Source organism: Neovison vison, chromosome 1 (genome assembly GCF_020171115.1).
Source record: "Neovison vison isolate M4711 chromosome 1, ASM_NN_V1, whole genome shotgun sequence".
Taxonomy (NCBI): domain Eukaryota; kingdom Metazoa; phylum Chordata; class Mammalia; order Carnivora; family Mustelidae; genus Neogale; species Neogale vison.
Window position 1 is genome coordinate 108,784,765 of NC_058091.1, and position 15,320 is coordinate 108,800,084.

At 36.5% G+C, this 15,320-nt stretch overlaps 1 long non-coding RNA gene across 1 annotated transcript in view; it reads left to right on the forward strand.

The window, feature by feature from the left end:
• Positions 1 to 13,390: 13,390 nt before the first annotated feature.
• LOC122909537 overlaps positions 13,391 to 15,320 on the forward strand; it is a 71,909-nt gene continuing 69,979 nt past the window's right edge. Inside the window, exon 1 of the long non-coding RNA XR_006385159.1 lies at positions 13,391 to 13,597. This is a non-coding gene — a long non-coding RNA (uncharacterized LOC122909537). The remainder of the gene's footprint in view (positions 13,598 to 15,320) is intronic.

Sequence of the window (15,320 nt, forward strand, 5' to 3'; positions counted from 1 at the left end):
GATGGTCTGTGAATAAATAACAAATTGTGTTAACAGTACTGTTTGTTGCTAATTTCTAGCTGTAGCTACTTATATAATATCTCCAGATACCCTCAAAAATCTTAGTTATTTCTGAACATTCCCAAATATTGTCTTATGTGTACATACAAAGAAAGCTTATGATTATTGTTACAGAAAGAGTGTATAACATGGTCTTAATCTCTTGCTCTAGTTCTTCATTTCAATCTGTTGCTTGTAATGTCCTCAACCTTTTAGCTGCAACTTTCGTCGATTTTATAAACACTGATGGCTATAAGAAGGTGATGCTTCCTCATGCACATACTGCTTATACCTCAAAAAGTACCAGATTGCCACTACGTTTTTGGCATACTCAATATGTTAAAGCTTTTGGGCCTGTTCAGAAGTAGAGCAACCGTCACGTTACAGAATACGGCAGCAAAGAAGCGGAACAAATAGAAGGGTTCAGGGTGATAAAAGGTACTTCAGATTCTTTTTTCTTTTTTTTCTTTTTTAAGATTTTATTTATTTATTTGAGAGAGAGAAAGCGTGCATGAGCAGGGAGGAGAAGGAGAAGCAGGCTCAACGTGGAGCTCCATCCCAGGACCCCTGGGTCATGACCCCAGCCGAAGGCAGACCCTTAATGTACTGTGCTACCCAGGCTCCCCATTTCAGGTTCTGTGTTAGATCTTTCTCCCTGAGGCTCTGTAAGACTCTCAGGGTTGGACCTGGCATGTGACACATGTGAAAAAATAATCTCTGCCTTTCTCTTTACTTCTAGCATGCGGATCTTTAAACTCCTATAATTAATTTACTGAAATAGATGCTTCAGGGTCACCCTGTTCCCTAAGTGCATCAGATACACGTTGTGTAATATCTGAGTGTGATCTGTAAACTAAACCTGGGTTCAGGTAACTTAAAACTTAGATTAATTTAAAAATTACTAGGATGTTTGCATTTTTCTTGAAATTACTACTGATTTTCTTCATACTGTTATGCAGGATTAAGTACTGATAGTAAGCTACTTTGGTCAATATTTCATTTTGTTCAACTTTAAAAATCCAAGCTTGGAGTTCTAGCCTTTCAAAGTTTAATATAGACCTTCTTTGAATTATGATGGTTTAGGTCCCAATAAACTCACAGTAAGTTTAAACTATCATTAGGTTGAAAATGCATGCAATATACCTAACCTACTGTATATCACAGCCTCCCTTAAATGTGCTCAGAACATGTACATTAGGCTACAGTTGGGCAGAAACATCGAACACGAAGCCTGTTTTGTAATAAAGTGTTGAAAATCTCATGTAATTTTTGTATATTGTACTGAAACTGAAAAACAGGGTGTTATCTGGTACAGAATGACTTTTGGAGTACTGGTTGTTCACGTTCAGGTTTGCGTGGCTGACTGGGAGCCAGAGTTCACTGTCCACTGGCCAGCATATGAGAGAGGATCATACTGCATATTACTAGCCTGGAAAGAGATCAAAATTCAAAATAGTTTCTACTAAATGTATAACAATTTTGCACCATTGCAATGTCAAAAAATAATCATTTGGGCCATTGTAAATCAAGGGCTTCTACGTGGCTGGACAATTTTTACTTTACAATAATTATGACCACAGTGGCTCTATTTAATTATCAACAGCCTGTGTTACACCCAAAAATTCCAAGAATTGTACTTTGTTCAAAAGATAACAGCTATATAATTCAACTCTAGAAGCACAATATGTATCAAAGGGATAACTGATTAACTATGCCACTATAGCTGACTCATAAAGATCCATGCTCTACTACATCAAAAATGCAGGAAATGTGAATAGTAAATTCAAATCAATATTCTGCTGATCAAGATGTTATAGGATTTTTTTTCTTTCCTCCAAATAGGATGATAGCTATATTTTATGTCAAGTGAAAGTTTATCTAGCAAAATATAATTATCTAGCAAAATATATCATGACATCCTTGTGAAATAAGTTGAGGGAAGTGAGGAGAATGAACATAATTAAGGAAGTTGATAATTTGGTGAACTAGGTAATCAGTACCTGTAAAGTTGATGTCAATCTGGAAAGTAATCTTGAGTGGACAATCCAAGTTACTGTCTCAGGCTTTTCCTAACTAATAAGTTTTTATATATACTTTAGTGAGGATAGTCATGATATGCAAAAGGATTACAAATTACATAAAGTTTTGAAATATTAAAAGTATATAGAAGTAGTGAATCAGCATAAAAGAAAATCTAGACAGTAGGTTAATAAGAGGCAATAGGTTAAACAATCCATGAAACATAATACAAGGCAAGTATATTCTTTACACTGAGTACAACAAGAATGTAGGCAGGCTTCTAAAGCAGATGGTATGAAAACCTAAGGGTCTGATTAAATGAAATATAAATCAATAGTGCAAATTGTTTTTCAAATAATCTAATGATAATGTCAGGTATATCTAATTAAAACTATTGTGGTAGTCTCCCCTCTATAGTTGTGTTAGATGAACCACACTGGAAGCATTTTGTTCACTTCTGGGCATTACACTTGAAAAGAAATATAATGTATTAATCTTCTCTTGAGACTAGTGACAATGATTTTAAGGAGAGCAGAGACAAGGAAGGGAAAACAGAGAACAAGGAAACTAATGTTCGCTGGTTATCTACTCATTACCACATTTTCTCATTAACATTATGCTCTGATATTTGCATATGCCCTACAAGATAGGTAATACTGTATGTTATTTATAGGTGAAAAATCAGAGATATAGGAAGTTGAGATAATGGGTGGGGTCACAGATTGTTAAGAATTAAAGCCAAGTTTGAACATGTACCAGTCTGATTGTTGGTGACTGTTACTGACATTATTATGTTGTTCCATTATTACATGAAATTTAAAAATATTAAATGAGAATCATACCCCCTTAAATTTAATTAAAATATTTGAAAGCGTATCATGTTCTAAGCACTGAAAATACCCTTTACAGAGAGCTTGCCCTGGGTACTGACTTTCAAACATATAAATCCTGGAATTAGGGAATGATATTATGATGATAATCTGTTCCCCTTTGATTATGTTGTTTTGTTTGTTTTTGTTTTGCTTTGTATTGCTTTTTGTTTTGTTTTTGTTTTTTCTTTCCCCATAAATAAGGATTGAAAAAATTGCTTAGATTTGAGGCAAAATAGGATTAGATTTCTGGAACTCTCTCCTTTGAACCAGAACTTGGAATTGGATCAAGGAAAGAGGCATATATACAGAGAGAATGTTTAGCTGGGCAGCTGCTGCCTCATACCCTGTTAAGTGAAGACTCAAAGCACAAAAGGATGGTTTATTTTCTCACTGTTTTAACACCTTAAGTCTACACAGACAGATAAATGTGGACCGGGGTTTGTCAGATTCGATCACGCTCATCTATCAGCTACTGCCTACTCCTCTTAAAGTACGGGAAGAGTAAGTGGAATAAACTATCAGATATATGGTGTATTTCACACTCAACACAAATTCCCATAGCTAAAAACTCTATTTTTCTGACTTCCCTCTGATTAGGTACATGAATGTAAATTGGCTTTCGCAGTTAAACACACTGATGCAAGGTTTGAAAGGCGGAACACAGATGAAAGCAATGTTTCCACTGCTTTTTGAAGGTTTCTGCTGGCAAGCCAGGTTGCGGAGATGTGCAATTTTCTGAAGCAGGACTAGTAGACCCAAGCTGCAGTGTGTGGGTGCTGGGGTGTTGAGGGAACAGGTGATAACCTCTTGCCAACAACTCTGTCCAACCCAGCTAGCGCAATGCGTTCTTAAGCTAATAGACCCGGTGGCATCTTCCTGATTTCCTTCCTTCCTCCTAGGGTAGAGGGAGTAGAGCCTCTGGCAGGTTAGTTCTGTGATGTTCTGGGAACTGTGCCTAGATACGTAATCATCTGGCCTACTCCAGCAAGCCCAACCCTTTTTAAGCATCTACTTCTATTATGCTGTTTTCTATCTGAAATAATAGAATTTTGTCCATTTTCTTCAGTGAATGCAAAATAATAGCACACTGAGAGACATACCCTCCCTAATGCCATAAATGAGAAGAAATTTCTATGTCTTGGACAGATGAGAGGGTGAGAGAAGAAAAGATATCCTACCTCCAATGACTACATTTACGAATGGCATTAAAAGAATACAATAATGCAGAGATGAAGAAACTATTAATTCTGCCTTTGGGATCATAGAGGATTTACAGTTGATTTGACATTTGAATTTGGTGTTGAAAAAAAAGAAAAAGGATTTTATCAGGATGACTTGGTGGAGGTAGAGTATTTTAGCTAAAAGAAATAGGTAGAATAACTGCATGGCGAGTTGAAAGTTCATGGTGTATTTAGGGAGTCATGGATCAGACTATGTGATTAAAAAGGTGGACAAAACCTTTAGCATGGTGTGAGATAAGACTTGAAAGGACATTTGGGGCCCGAGTCTCTATTATTTTGATATGGCTTTAACACTAGAGAAATAAACTAAGTACTTTTCCTTGGGGTATATGTAATGTTTGTATATGTCAAACTGATTTTTAATAACTACACATCTATTTTGTTAAAGAAATAGGTCTTTTTGTGTGGCTTCAGAGAGAAGTTTAGGAATTTTAGGAGGCAAAAGTTATAGCTATTCACTGTGGTAGGTTGGGATATTGTTTCCAATTCTTTACATTCTGTAGCAGAATTATACATCCGTACTCCTAACCATGTGTCCGTACAGCCCTTCCACTTAAAGTAGATGACATAGTTGTCTGCCACGTTGACGTTAGACAGGCCCCTTTGAGTTGCACTGGAAGAGAAGTGGTCTGAAGAAACAGGGTTCCCATTCTGATGAAAGATTCCAACCCACTAACGTGGTTTGCCTTGCTCTCTGGTACTTTTTGCAACTGCCAGGAGAAGAACATTTCTTGAGCAGTCACTGTTATAAAGACACTGGGAATGCACACAGCATACCTGGCTCCCACCTAAAGCCTGGGGCCAAGCCCATCCAAATCTTAACAAAGTCAAGCTGACCAGCATACCAGTAAGAAGAAAATAAAGGTTTGCTGTCATTACGAGATTTGAGGGTGCTTACTATGAAGAAAAAAACCAGAATCATTCTGCAGAAAAGACTTTTAACCATCCAACCTCTTTGAAATAAATAAAAAAAACTTTGGAGGCACTATTTCCGGGAGTTGAATACTAGTGGCTGCCAGTTATTGCTTTTCATCTCCACTGTTGTATCCCTGGAGTTAACCATAGTTCCTTCTGCTTGGAAGACTCTAAAAGCCACTAAATACATCCCATTATTTGAACTATGTATCGCATGGTGGCAAGAATGGCTTTTTGCAAAGTTGTTGATTCATTTTATCTCTTTTTAAAAAATACTCCAATACTTCCAAATACACTTAGATGGAAACCCAAACTCCCTACAAGACCCTGCATGATCCTCTACCAGTTTTGGGCTATTCTTTACCTTCCCAAGCTTTTTAACAGCTTGTTTTTGTTTTTTTTTTTTCTCTCAAATAACTCAATTTTATTAAGATCCTCTACACACACACTTCCTACTGAAAACTGAAGGGCACAACAAAAAAAAAATTACAATGTCAGAAAACCAGAAAATCTAGCATATGTACCCACCTTAATTTTGCTTACCAAACCACCCAGAGTTTTCTTGTACTCCTTCTGCACAAGTTACTTGGCTTCTAATTTTTGATATTAGATCTTAATGACTTCAGGTCTCTCAAACACACAGGCAACATTCAAAACCTATTAGTGCTTCCTTAGGTCAAATCAAAAGGTGCAAGTATACTGAAGTCATCCAAATGCAAACTACAGGACTCCTCACAAATTACTGGCATCACGGTTAAAAAATAAAAAATAATAAAAAAAAGATATTAAAAAAAAACCCTTGTAATATCACAGATTATCAAAATATTAGTTTGCCCTAACATAGAGCAGCATTCCAAGCTGCTGCAAAATGATCCTAAAATCACTAGCAGAAAGAAATAGTTCAAGAATAAAAGTCTGTTTACATTGGCTCCACGTCATAATTATTCTCCATGCTGGTTTCCTCAGCAAGATCTTTGTGATACAGACAATAACGACAGCGACATCTGAATCGTTCCACTCTTGTTTCACCCTCCTCCGCTTCCTTTTGCTGTAGATCTTTTTGAAGCTGAGACCCCGGGTTTAGGTAGCACTAAACTCTGTGCCACATTATCCTTTCCTACTACACGTGAACCACATTCTTCAACTTTTTCTGTGCGATCAACATGCCTATCTCATTCTCATGTAGTGTAATTGGAATTACTCTCTGACAGATATTCTTTTCCCCCTCATCTTCCTGTAGCTGATTCGTTCTCATCCTTCATATATCAGCTTAAAGATCTCCTCTGTGTGGCTTTCCTAGTCATGCTGCCATTCTTTCTTTATTTTTTTAAAAGTATCTTACAAAACCAGCAACTTGTTTATTTATTCAGTTAATTTCCCCACAAAAATATATGTTCTGTATGGGTAGAAACCATGTTTGTGTTGTGATCTTTTTGCCTAAATCAGGTGTGTGTATATTTTCCAAAAAAAGAGAAAAGAGACTAAATGAATAAATAAATATATCCTTAGAGACATTATGGTGTGGGTTCAATTATTGGCTAAAGATTGAATAAAATGAACTCTATGATTCTTTTATCTCAAAAATTCCTTGTGTAATTAGACTTGTGTGATTTATTAAACTGTAACTGGGAGAATTTAAGACCATATCTAATCCCTTCCTTCTGCCTTATTTTTGCATGGTAAGCTTTGACCTAACACAAATGGAATAGCCACTGAAAGTATTATTTCTAATGTCCCCAAATTGAACCAAAAACCCACCAAAGCATTCTTTGCAAATTACAGCACTTATAGCATATATGAAAGAGGACGGCAGTTCCACGTTTTGGATGGCATTTTCTTCTCCAGTGTGGGTTAGACTATAACTTTCTTCATCATTTATTGGGCTCTAGAGACATGAACGCAATTAAATAAACAGGCTGGTCTGAAAACACAGTGGCGCAACAATTAAATCAGGCCTGGAGTTGTCATGTAAATTTGAAATCTTAAGTATTGGATCAACAGAACCTACTGCCATCCGTTAAGCACCACACCGCATCCGCACCTTCTCCTTGTAATCTGTTTTACAGGAATTTTAGTGTGTGTGTGTGTGTGTGTGTGTGAGAAATCTTGTGTTTCAGATTTGAAGCATTAGGATAAAAATGCCTAGGCAAAGATGCCTTAAAAAGCTTGGGAAGGTAAAGAATAGCCCAAAACTGGAAACAGCACAAAAGACCATTAACTGATGAATGGGTAAATACAATATAGTATATCTGTACAATGGAATATTTTTCAACATGAAAGGTATAAACCACTGATACATAGTATGTAAAAGAAGCAGTCACAAAATTATACGAATGTATGATTGTATTAAATGAAATGTCCAGAATAGCAAATCCAGAGAGATAAGTAGATTAGTAGTTGCCAGGACTTAAGGAAGGAGGAAATAGGGAGTGACGGCTAAATGGGTGTAGGGCTTCTTGAGGGTGCCAAAATAGTCTAAAATGAGATAATGGTGATAGCTTCAAAAAGCCACTGAACTGTATACATTAAGAGGCTGACTTTGATAGACTGTAAGTTATATAACAATAAAGGTGTTATGAAAAAAAATGCTTGTGAGGCAAGAGTCTAAGGAGTAGGGTTATTCTCAAGTTAGCTAGAGCCACAAAGATTTTTTTCTAAAAGAAATCACCTCCAAATTATGTTCTCTGTACTATGGAAATATATCAATGGGTTATTTAATTATTGATATATCCAGCTATATATCAGTAATTTCTCACTGGATTGTTTAGTGTAGGAATGACGTATGCTTCAGTAATTCTGAATATATGTTTGCCTCAAGCTCCTTTTATTTCTTTTTATAAAGTAGTTCCTTAGAGGTAGATAAGATAGTGATATCATTGAGACCACTAATCTATTCTAATAAACTGTCAAATAATTACTCCACACCTAAGATAAAACAAAATAAAATTTTGTATGGAAAAGAATAGTTTTACATATATCTCTGGAATTGTCAAAAGTATTATTTATTTATTTATTTATTTATTGGGGCAGCAGAGCAAGGTTTATTGAGAGATAGCAAAGTGATAGTACAAAGCCCCATGGAGGGAGGGGACCCTAGGGGGTTGCCATAAAACTATCCTTTTGAACACCACTTGGTTTAGCCTGTGAGTGTTTAAGGGTAAAGATTAAGTCTTATTCATTGTATTATTAGTCCCTAGCAGAGTCTGACAAAGTTTAGCTACTTTAAAAATGTTTGTCAAATATTTACTTGACAATAAGGAAATGGATTTTTTTTTCAAAATTTTATTTATATATTTGACAGAGAGAGAAATCACAAGTAGAGAGGCAGGCAGAAAGAAAGAGGAATGTAGGCTTCCCACTGAGCAGAAAGCCTGATGCAGGGACCCTGAGATCATGACCTGAGCCAAAGGCAGAGGCTTAACCCACTGAGCCACCCAGATGCCCTGTAAACAGATTATTTTGAACTCTATTCATCAAGGTACATTATATTGAAAAAAGAAGATTATATTGAAGTTATAATATGTTCAAAATTTCCTTTTGTCTTTTAGAGCATTTTGTCATCCTCAGAATCAGAACATTGCTCATTTTTGAATATTATAAACTGATGTATCATTACTTCTTGCACATTTTATTGATTTATTTTGTGTCTAAACAACTTCTTTTTTTTTAACCAACTTCTTTTTATGTCTAGACGACCTCTTACATTCTAACCCAGAAAGCTCATATTGTTACCTGTATTTGATCAACTGTGAGACATGAGTTTAAAGATGTAACCTCATTACAATATTTCTAGGGAGCCTATTCTAGAGCATATTCCATAGAGTACAAATCTCCTGGCACAGCTTACTTAAAAGAAGAAAAAAAATAACACAATGAAAGGTTACACATGCAAGTAAAATTAGGCTTTTTACACACTATTACCCCCCTTCACAGAGCATCACAAAGTCATTGGAATGTTAGACTGTGAGCCATCTTTGAAAATAGACCTATTATTTCAGTTTCTTGGCTGTGATATTACGTTAAACTTTTGTAAGATGTTACTGTTGGGGGAGACTGTATGAGGTCTGTATGGATATTATCTGTATTATTTATTACAGTGAATGTGAATTTACAATTATCTCAACATAAAAAGTTAATGAAATACACACAAACTGTGGAAGCAACCTTAGCATTGCCCTTTTAACATCATATGCATATATTTCTTTGTAAATAAATAACTGATTCCATTAACAAACTTACTTAGTTTTATCTAACCTAATATTTTCAAAACATATTTGATTGGAGATTTCTTTTATGAGATTTATGGAACATTTTGCAAAACATTGCCTAGAAGATTCCTAGCTGAAGTAGTTATGTTTGAATTACAAAATTTGGGACAATTCAGTATAAGTCAGATTTTCCCATTTTTTTCTACTGCTATTTGAATCTTATTTTGAGTTCACAGCTTATCTCAGCAACACCTAAGGATTTTTAGTGTGTCTGTTTAAGATAAGAATGACTATATTTCTTTTGTGCCACCAGTGCCTAATACAGAGCTATGTATAGGGTTGGAATGAGCTAAGGATGCCTGTGCTGGTAGTCAGTCTCTCTTTTCCTTCCCACAATAGGGCATAAGAAGGGTGTAGTATCAGGCGCCTGGGTGGCTCAGTGGGTTAAGCCGCTGCCTTCGGCTCAGGTCATGATCTCAGGGTCCTGGGATCGAGTTCCGCATCAGGCTCTCTGCTCCGCAGGGAGCCTGCTTCCCTCTCTCTCTCTCTGTCTGCCTCTCTACTTGTGATCTCTCTCTGTCAAATAAATAAATAAATAAAATCTTTAAAAAAAAAAGAACGGTGTATCAGTGACTAGGGTGATTTACATGAGAAAATTACAAATATCACCTAGTCCATTAAAGTCAATATTGGTTATCAAATGAGGTTTAAAACAAGTTTCCGTGTAGTTTTTACTTGGGACCTAAACCTTAAGGGGGAAAAAAATAGTTGTTAGGGAAATATTTCAATGGTTACTTTTGGTTCAACATCTGAAAGAAAAAAAAAAAGACAACTAGTTAAATGGAATATAATTTCAGATATATAGTGAAATAAATGAATAGTAATTTAGAGAATCAGAAGATAAAAGAAAGAAAATATCTGAAAAATAATATTCTCTAGTACTGAGAAGTTGATATATATTTTAGTCCAAAAACTCAACTGTATAGTAATTATTGGGATTTCTTTTTCCTTCAAATAAATTTAATTTCTTTTTCTGAGATCCCATTTATCAGGTCTAAGGAAAAATAAATCTAATTTTTTTTTGAGAGATCCCTCCTTTTTCAAAATTGTGCCACTTTTCTTTTTTTTTAATTTTTAATTTTTTTTAAAAGATTTTGTTTATTTATTTGACAGAGAGAGATCACAAGTAGGCAGAGAAGCAGGTAGAGAGAGGAGGAAGCAGGTTCCCTGCTGAGCAGAGAGCCCGATGCAGGACTCGATCCCAGGACTCTGAGATCATGACATGAGCCGAAGGCTGCTTAACCCACTGAGCCACCCAGGCACCCCTTAATTTTTAATTTTTTAAATTTCTTTTCAGTGTACCAGAATTCATTGTTTATGTACCACACCTGGTGCTTCATGCAATACGTGCCCTCCATAATACCCACCACCAGGCCCACCCAACTTCCCACACCCGACCCCTTCAAAATCCTCAGATTGTTTTTTTTTTTTTTTTTAAGATTTTATTTATTTATTTGACAGAGAGAGATCACAAGTAGGCAGAGAGGCAGGCAGAGAGAGAGGAGGAGGAAGCAGGCTCCCCGCTGAGCAGAGAGCCCGATGCGGGACTCGATCCCAGAACCCTGAGATCATGACCCAAGCCGAAGGCAGCGGCTTAACCCACTGAGCCACCCAGGCGCCCCAAAATCCTCAGATTGTTTTTCAGAGTTCGTAGTCTCTAATGGTTCATCTCCCCTCCAATTTCCCTCAACTCCCTTCTCCTCTCCATCTCCCCATATCCTCTGTGTTTTATACTCTACAAATCAGTGAAACCATATGATAATTGACTCCCTTTGCTTGACTTATTTCACTCAGCATAATCTCTTCCAGTCCCATCCATGTTGATACAAAAGTTGGGTATTCATCCTTTCTGTTGGAGGCATAATACTTCATAGTGTATATGGACCACATCTTCCTTATCCATTCATCCATTGAAGGGCATCTTGGTTCTTTCCACAGTTTGGTGACCTTGGCCATTGCTGCTATGAACATTGGGGTACAGATGGTCCTTCTTTTCACTACATCTGTGTCTTTGGGGTAAATACTCAGTAGTGCAATTGCAGGGTCATATGAAAGCTCTATTTTTAATTTCTTAAAGAATCTCCACACTGTTTTCCAAAGTGGCTGCACCAACTTGCATTCCCACCAATAGTGTAAGAGGGTTCTCCTTTCTCCATATCCTCTCCAGCACACATTGCTTTCTATCTTGTTAATTTTGGCCATTCTAACTGGTGTAAAGTGATATCTCAATGTGGTTTTGATTTGAATCTCCCTGATAGTTAGTGTTGATGAACATTTTTTTCATGTGTCTGTTAGCCATTTGTATGTCTTCATTGGAGAAGTGTCTGTTCATGTCTTCTGCCCATTTTTGACATGATTATCTGTTTTGTGTGTGTTGAGTTTGAGAAGTTCTTTACAGATCCTGGCTATCAGCCTTTTTTCTGTACTATCATTTGCAAATATCTTCTCCCATTCCGTGGGTTGCCTCTTTGTTTTGTTGACTGTTTCCTTTGCTGTGCAGAAGCTTTTGATCTTGATGACGTCCCAAAAATTCATTTTCTCTTTTGTTTCCTTTGCCTTTGGAGACATATCTTGAAAGAAGTTGCTGTGGTTGATATCAAAGAGGTTACTGCCTATGTTCTCTTCTATGAGTCTCATGGATTCCTGTCTCACATTGAGGTCTTTTATCCATTTTGAGTTTATCTTTGTGTATGGTATAAAAGAATGGTCGAGTTTCATTCTTCCACACATAGCTGTCCAATTATTCCAGCACTATTTATTGAAGAGACTGTCTTTTTTCCACTGTATATTTTTTCTTGCTACTTTTCTTATGTAGCATGAAGACTGAATGACTAGTACCTTTCCTCTGCTCCCACATCTCTCATACATATGATTATTAATATTGGCATTTTAAATACTATTTATATATCCTTGTATATTGCTTCTTTTTAAAAAATATTTTATTTTTATTTTATTCGTCAGAGAGAGAGAATAGCAGGCAGAGGGAGAAGCAGTCCCCCCACTGAGCAAGGAGCCCGATGTGGTACTCAATCCCAGTACCCTATTCCAGGACCCTGGGATCATAACCTAAGAGGAAGGCAGATGTTTGTTTAATCAACTGAGCCACCCATGTGCCTCTGTATTTTGCTTCTATTAGCAACCTCAGGACAGGGACAATTTCTTTGTTATCTTTTAGTTGATAATTCTTGAACAGATCCCATTATATAACAGTTTCTAAATATATGATCTCAAATGAAGAGTGGTCAAATGATACTTAATAATTGAGTTGTCACATGTGTAAATGTTTTCTAAAAAAGAACCAACATTTTTCAAAAGGGAGAATGATTCTGTTCTGTGAAACTCGGTGTCTTTTTATTGGTGATATCATTACTTATATTTCAAATTGAATACAACTTAAATGAATTTATAGAATAGTGAAAAATAAACCACCTAATTAAATTTACCTAATTGTGTCCTAGGCTGGAAAGGGTTAACAAAATAGTCAAAAAGGAGAGTGTTTCCAACAAAGGAGATTGAAAAAAAGTTTGGGGGAAAAAAAAAAAAAGGCCCATAGAACACTGTGTTTGGAATATTGTATCAGCTACACTTAGCCAGTAGGTTTTTTAACAACAAAAAGAAAAAAGAAAAAAAAGAACCGATTTTTCTAAGTGGGATATTGTTTCTCTGTGCTTTATCTATAAAATGAAAATGAGAGTAAAACAAACACCATCTTTACAAACCAAGGAACAGACACTTCACTACAGAGAACAAACTGATGGTTACCAGAGGGGAGGTGGGGTGGAAGATGGGTGAAATAGGTGATGGGGATTAAGGAGGACACTTGTGATTGGCAGTGAGTGTTGTATGGAAATTGTATATCTGAAACTAATATTACACTGTATGTGAACTAATGAGGATTTAAATAAAAACTACAAAATGCCATCATTAAACTCTTTCTCCTTCCTCTTCCAGGAGTAAAATGGCTCCTCATTACTGTTTCCATTTTTTGAGCTTCAAATTGTTCTTCTTCATTTTTTGAGGTATTTACTTCCTATCTCCTCTTCAAACTCTCTAGGCTAATTCTTTCTCCCACTCTTGGAAAATCCATCCACATTTGAGTTCTCCAATTGGTTCCTTCACGTACCTGTGATCATCTGACTTTTTCCCACTCTTCAATCATTCCCTCAACATTACCTCTCTGTGGACCTGGACATTATCGGAAACTGTACCGACCTGAAATCACATTTTCAAAAAACATTTCACTGTAAGTTTACAAGCTTCTGATTCATATACTTGCTTAAAGTATAAAATCTGTCAAATACCAGAATTGCCAACCCCACAAAAATAGCTCCATTAATTTCCTAGGACTGCTGTAACAAATTGCCACAAACTGGTTGGGTGAAAATGACAGAAATTCATTCTCTCCCATTCTTGGAGCCACAAGTCTGAAACGACAATGCTGACCTTGCTATATTCCCTAAAAGGCTGGAGAGGAGGATCCTTACTTGCCTTTTCCAGATTCTGATGGCTCCTTGTGTTTCCTTGGCTTGTGGCAACATCACTCCAATCTCTGCTTGTGTGTGATCATGGCCTTGCCTGTGTCTGCCTCTGTGTACTTTGCTCTTCTTAAAGAACCCTAATTTATTAAATATAGGACCTACTCTAAACAAGTATGACCTTATCTTAACTAACAATATCTAAAAGACCATATTTCCAAATAAGGTCATATTCTGAGGAAAGGATGAACATGAAGTTTTGGGGGGATGCTGTTTAAACCACTGCAACTGGTGTGCCCGGTGGCTCAGTTGGTTAAGTGTCTGTGTTCAGCTCAGGTCATGCATGATCCCAGGGCCCTGGGATCTAGCCCCATATTGGGGTCCCTGCTCGGTGGGGACTCTACTTCTCCACCTCCCTCTGCTTCTCCCTTCACTTGTGCTCTCTTTCTCTCTCTCAAAATAAATAAAAATCTTTTTAAAAATAAATAAATAAATAAACCACTGCAACTGATCAACAGACTTTACCACTTTCTTCCTACCCTTCACCAACGTCCTGTCTCTACCTTATTCATTATCCAACATAATCTCTTATGTTCCTTACTAGCATATTCACTCCATCACCCCTCACCAGCCCTCTCCAAAGCATTGAATGAATCTAAGCTTTTGCTATCTCAGCGTCTGCAGCAAACAGACAATAAGACAAAAGGTGTTTTAAGTTAATCACAATCTTGAAATGAGAACTCAGAATTGTCTAACAATTCTAACATCTAATAATGTTTCACCAATATTCCCGTGAGAACATTTCCTTATTTTCTAAGGAAAATATAGCATTGTTTCTTTTTAATCACTCCTTCTTTACTTTTAATCATCATCTACTTTTAGCTGATACACTTGTCTGATCAGTAGAACCCTCCTCCTTTCCTCATCATTACAATAAGTAAATAAATCACTTGCCTCTATCTGCCATCCTTCTTTACTCCACTAGGCCTAGCCTACTCTTCAGGAAATTTTTTTTTTTTTTTAAAGATTTTATTTATTTATTTGACAGAGAGAAATCACAAGTAGGCAGAGAGGCAGGCAGAGAGAGAGAGAAGGAAGCAGGCTCCCCGCCGAGCAGAGAGCCCGATGCGGGACTCGATCCCAGGACTCTGAGATCATGACCTGAGCCGAAGGCAGCGGCTTAACCCACTGAGCCACCCAGGCGCCCCATACTCTTCAGGAAATTTAATCTCTCTCTAAGGATTGCTGACCCCATTCATGTCCAAATATTTTGCTGCCTCTCTATTCTAACCATTTTCTTTCTCCAACAATCTATTATCCTATTTTATTGTCTTCAACATATAAAAATACTTTACTATTTTCACTATTTATTAATCCATTATACATCCTTTAATTTTTTTTTCAAATTATCTAATTCATTTTTATTATAAAACCACTGATTGCATACTCTGTACCTAATTTCTTACTTCTTGTTCTCATAATGATTTGCAT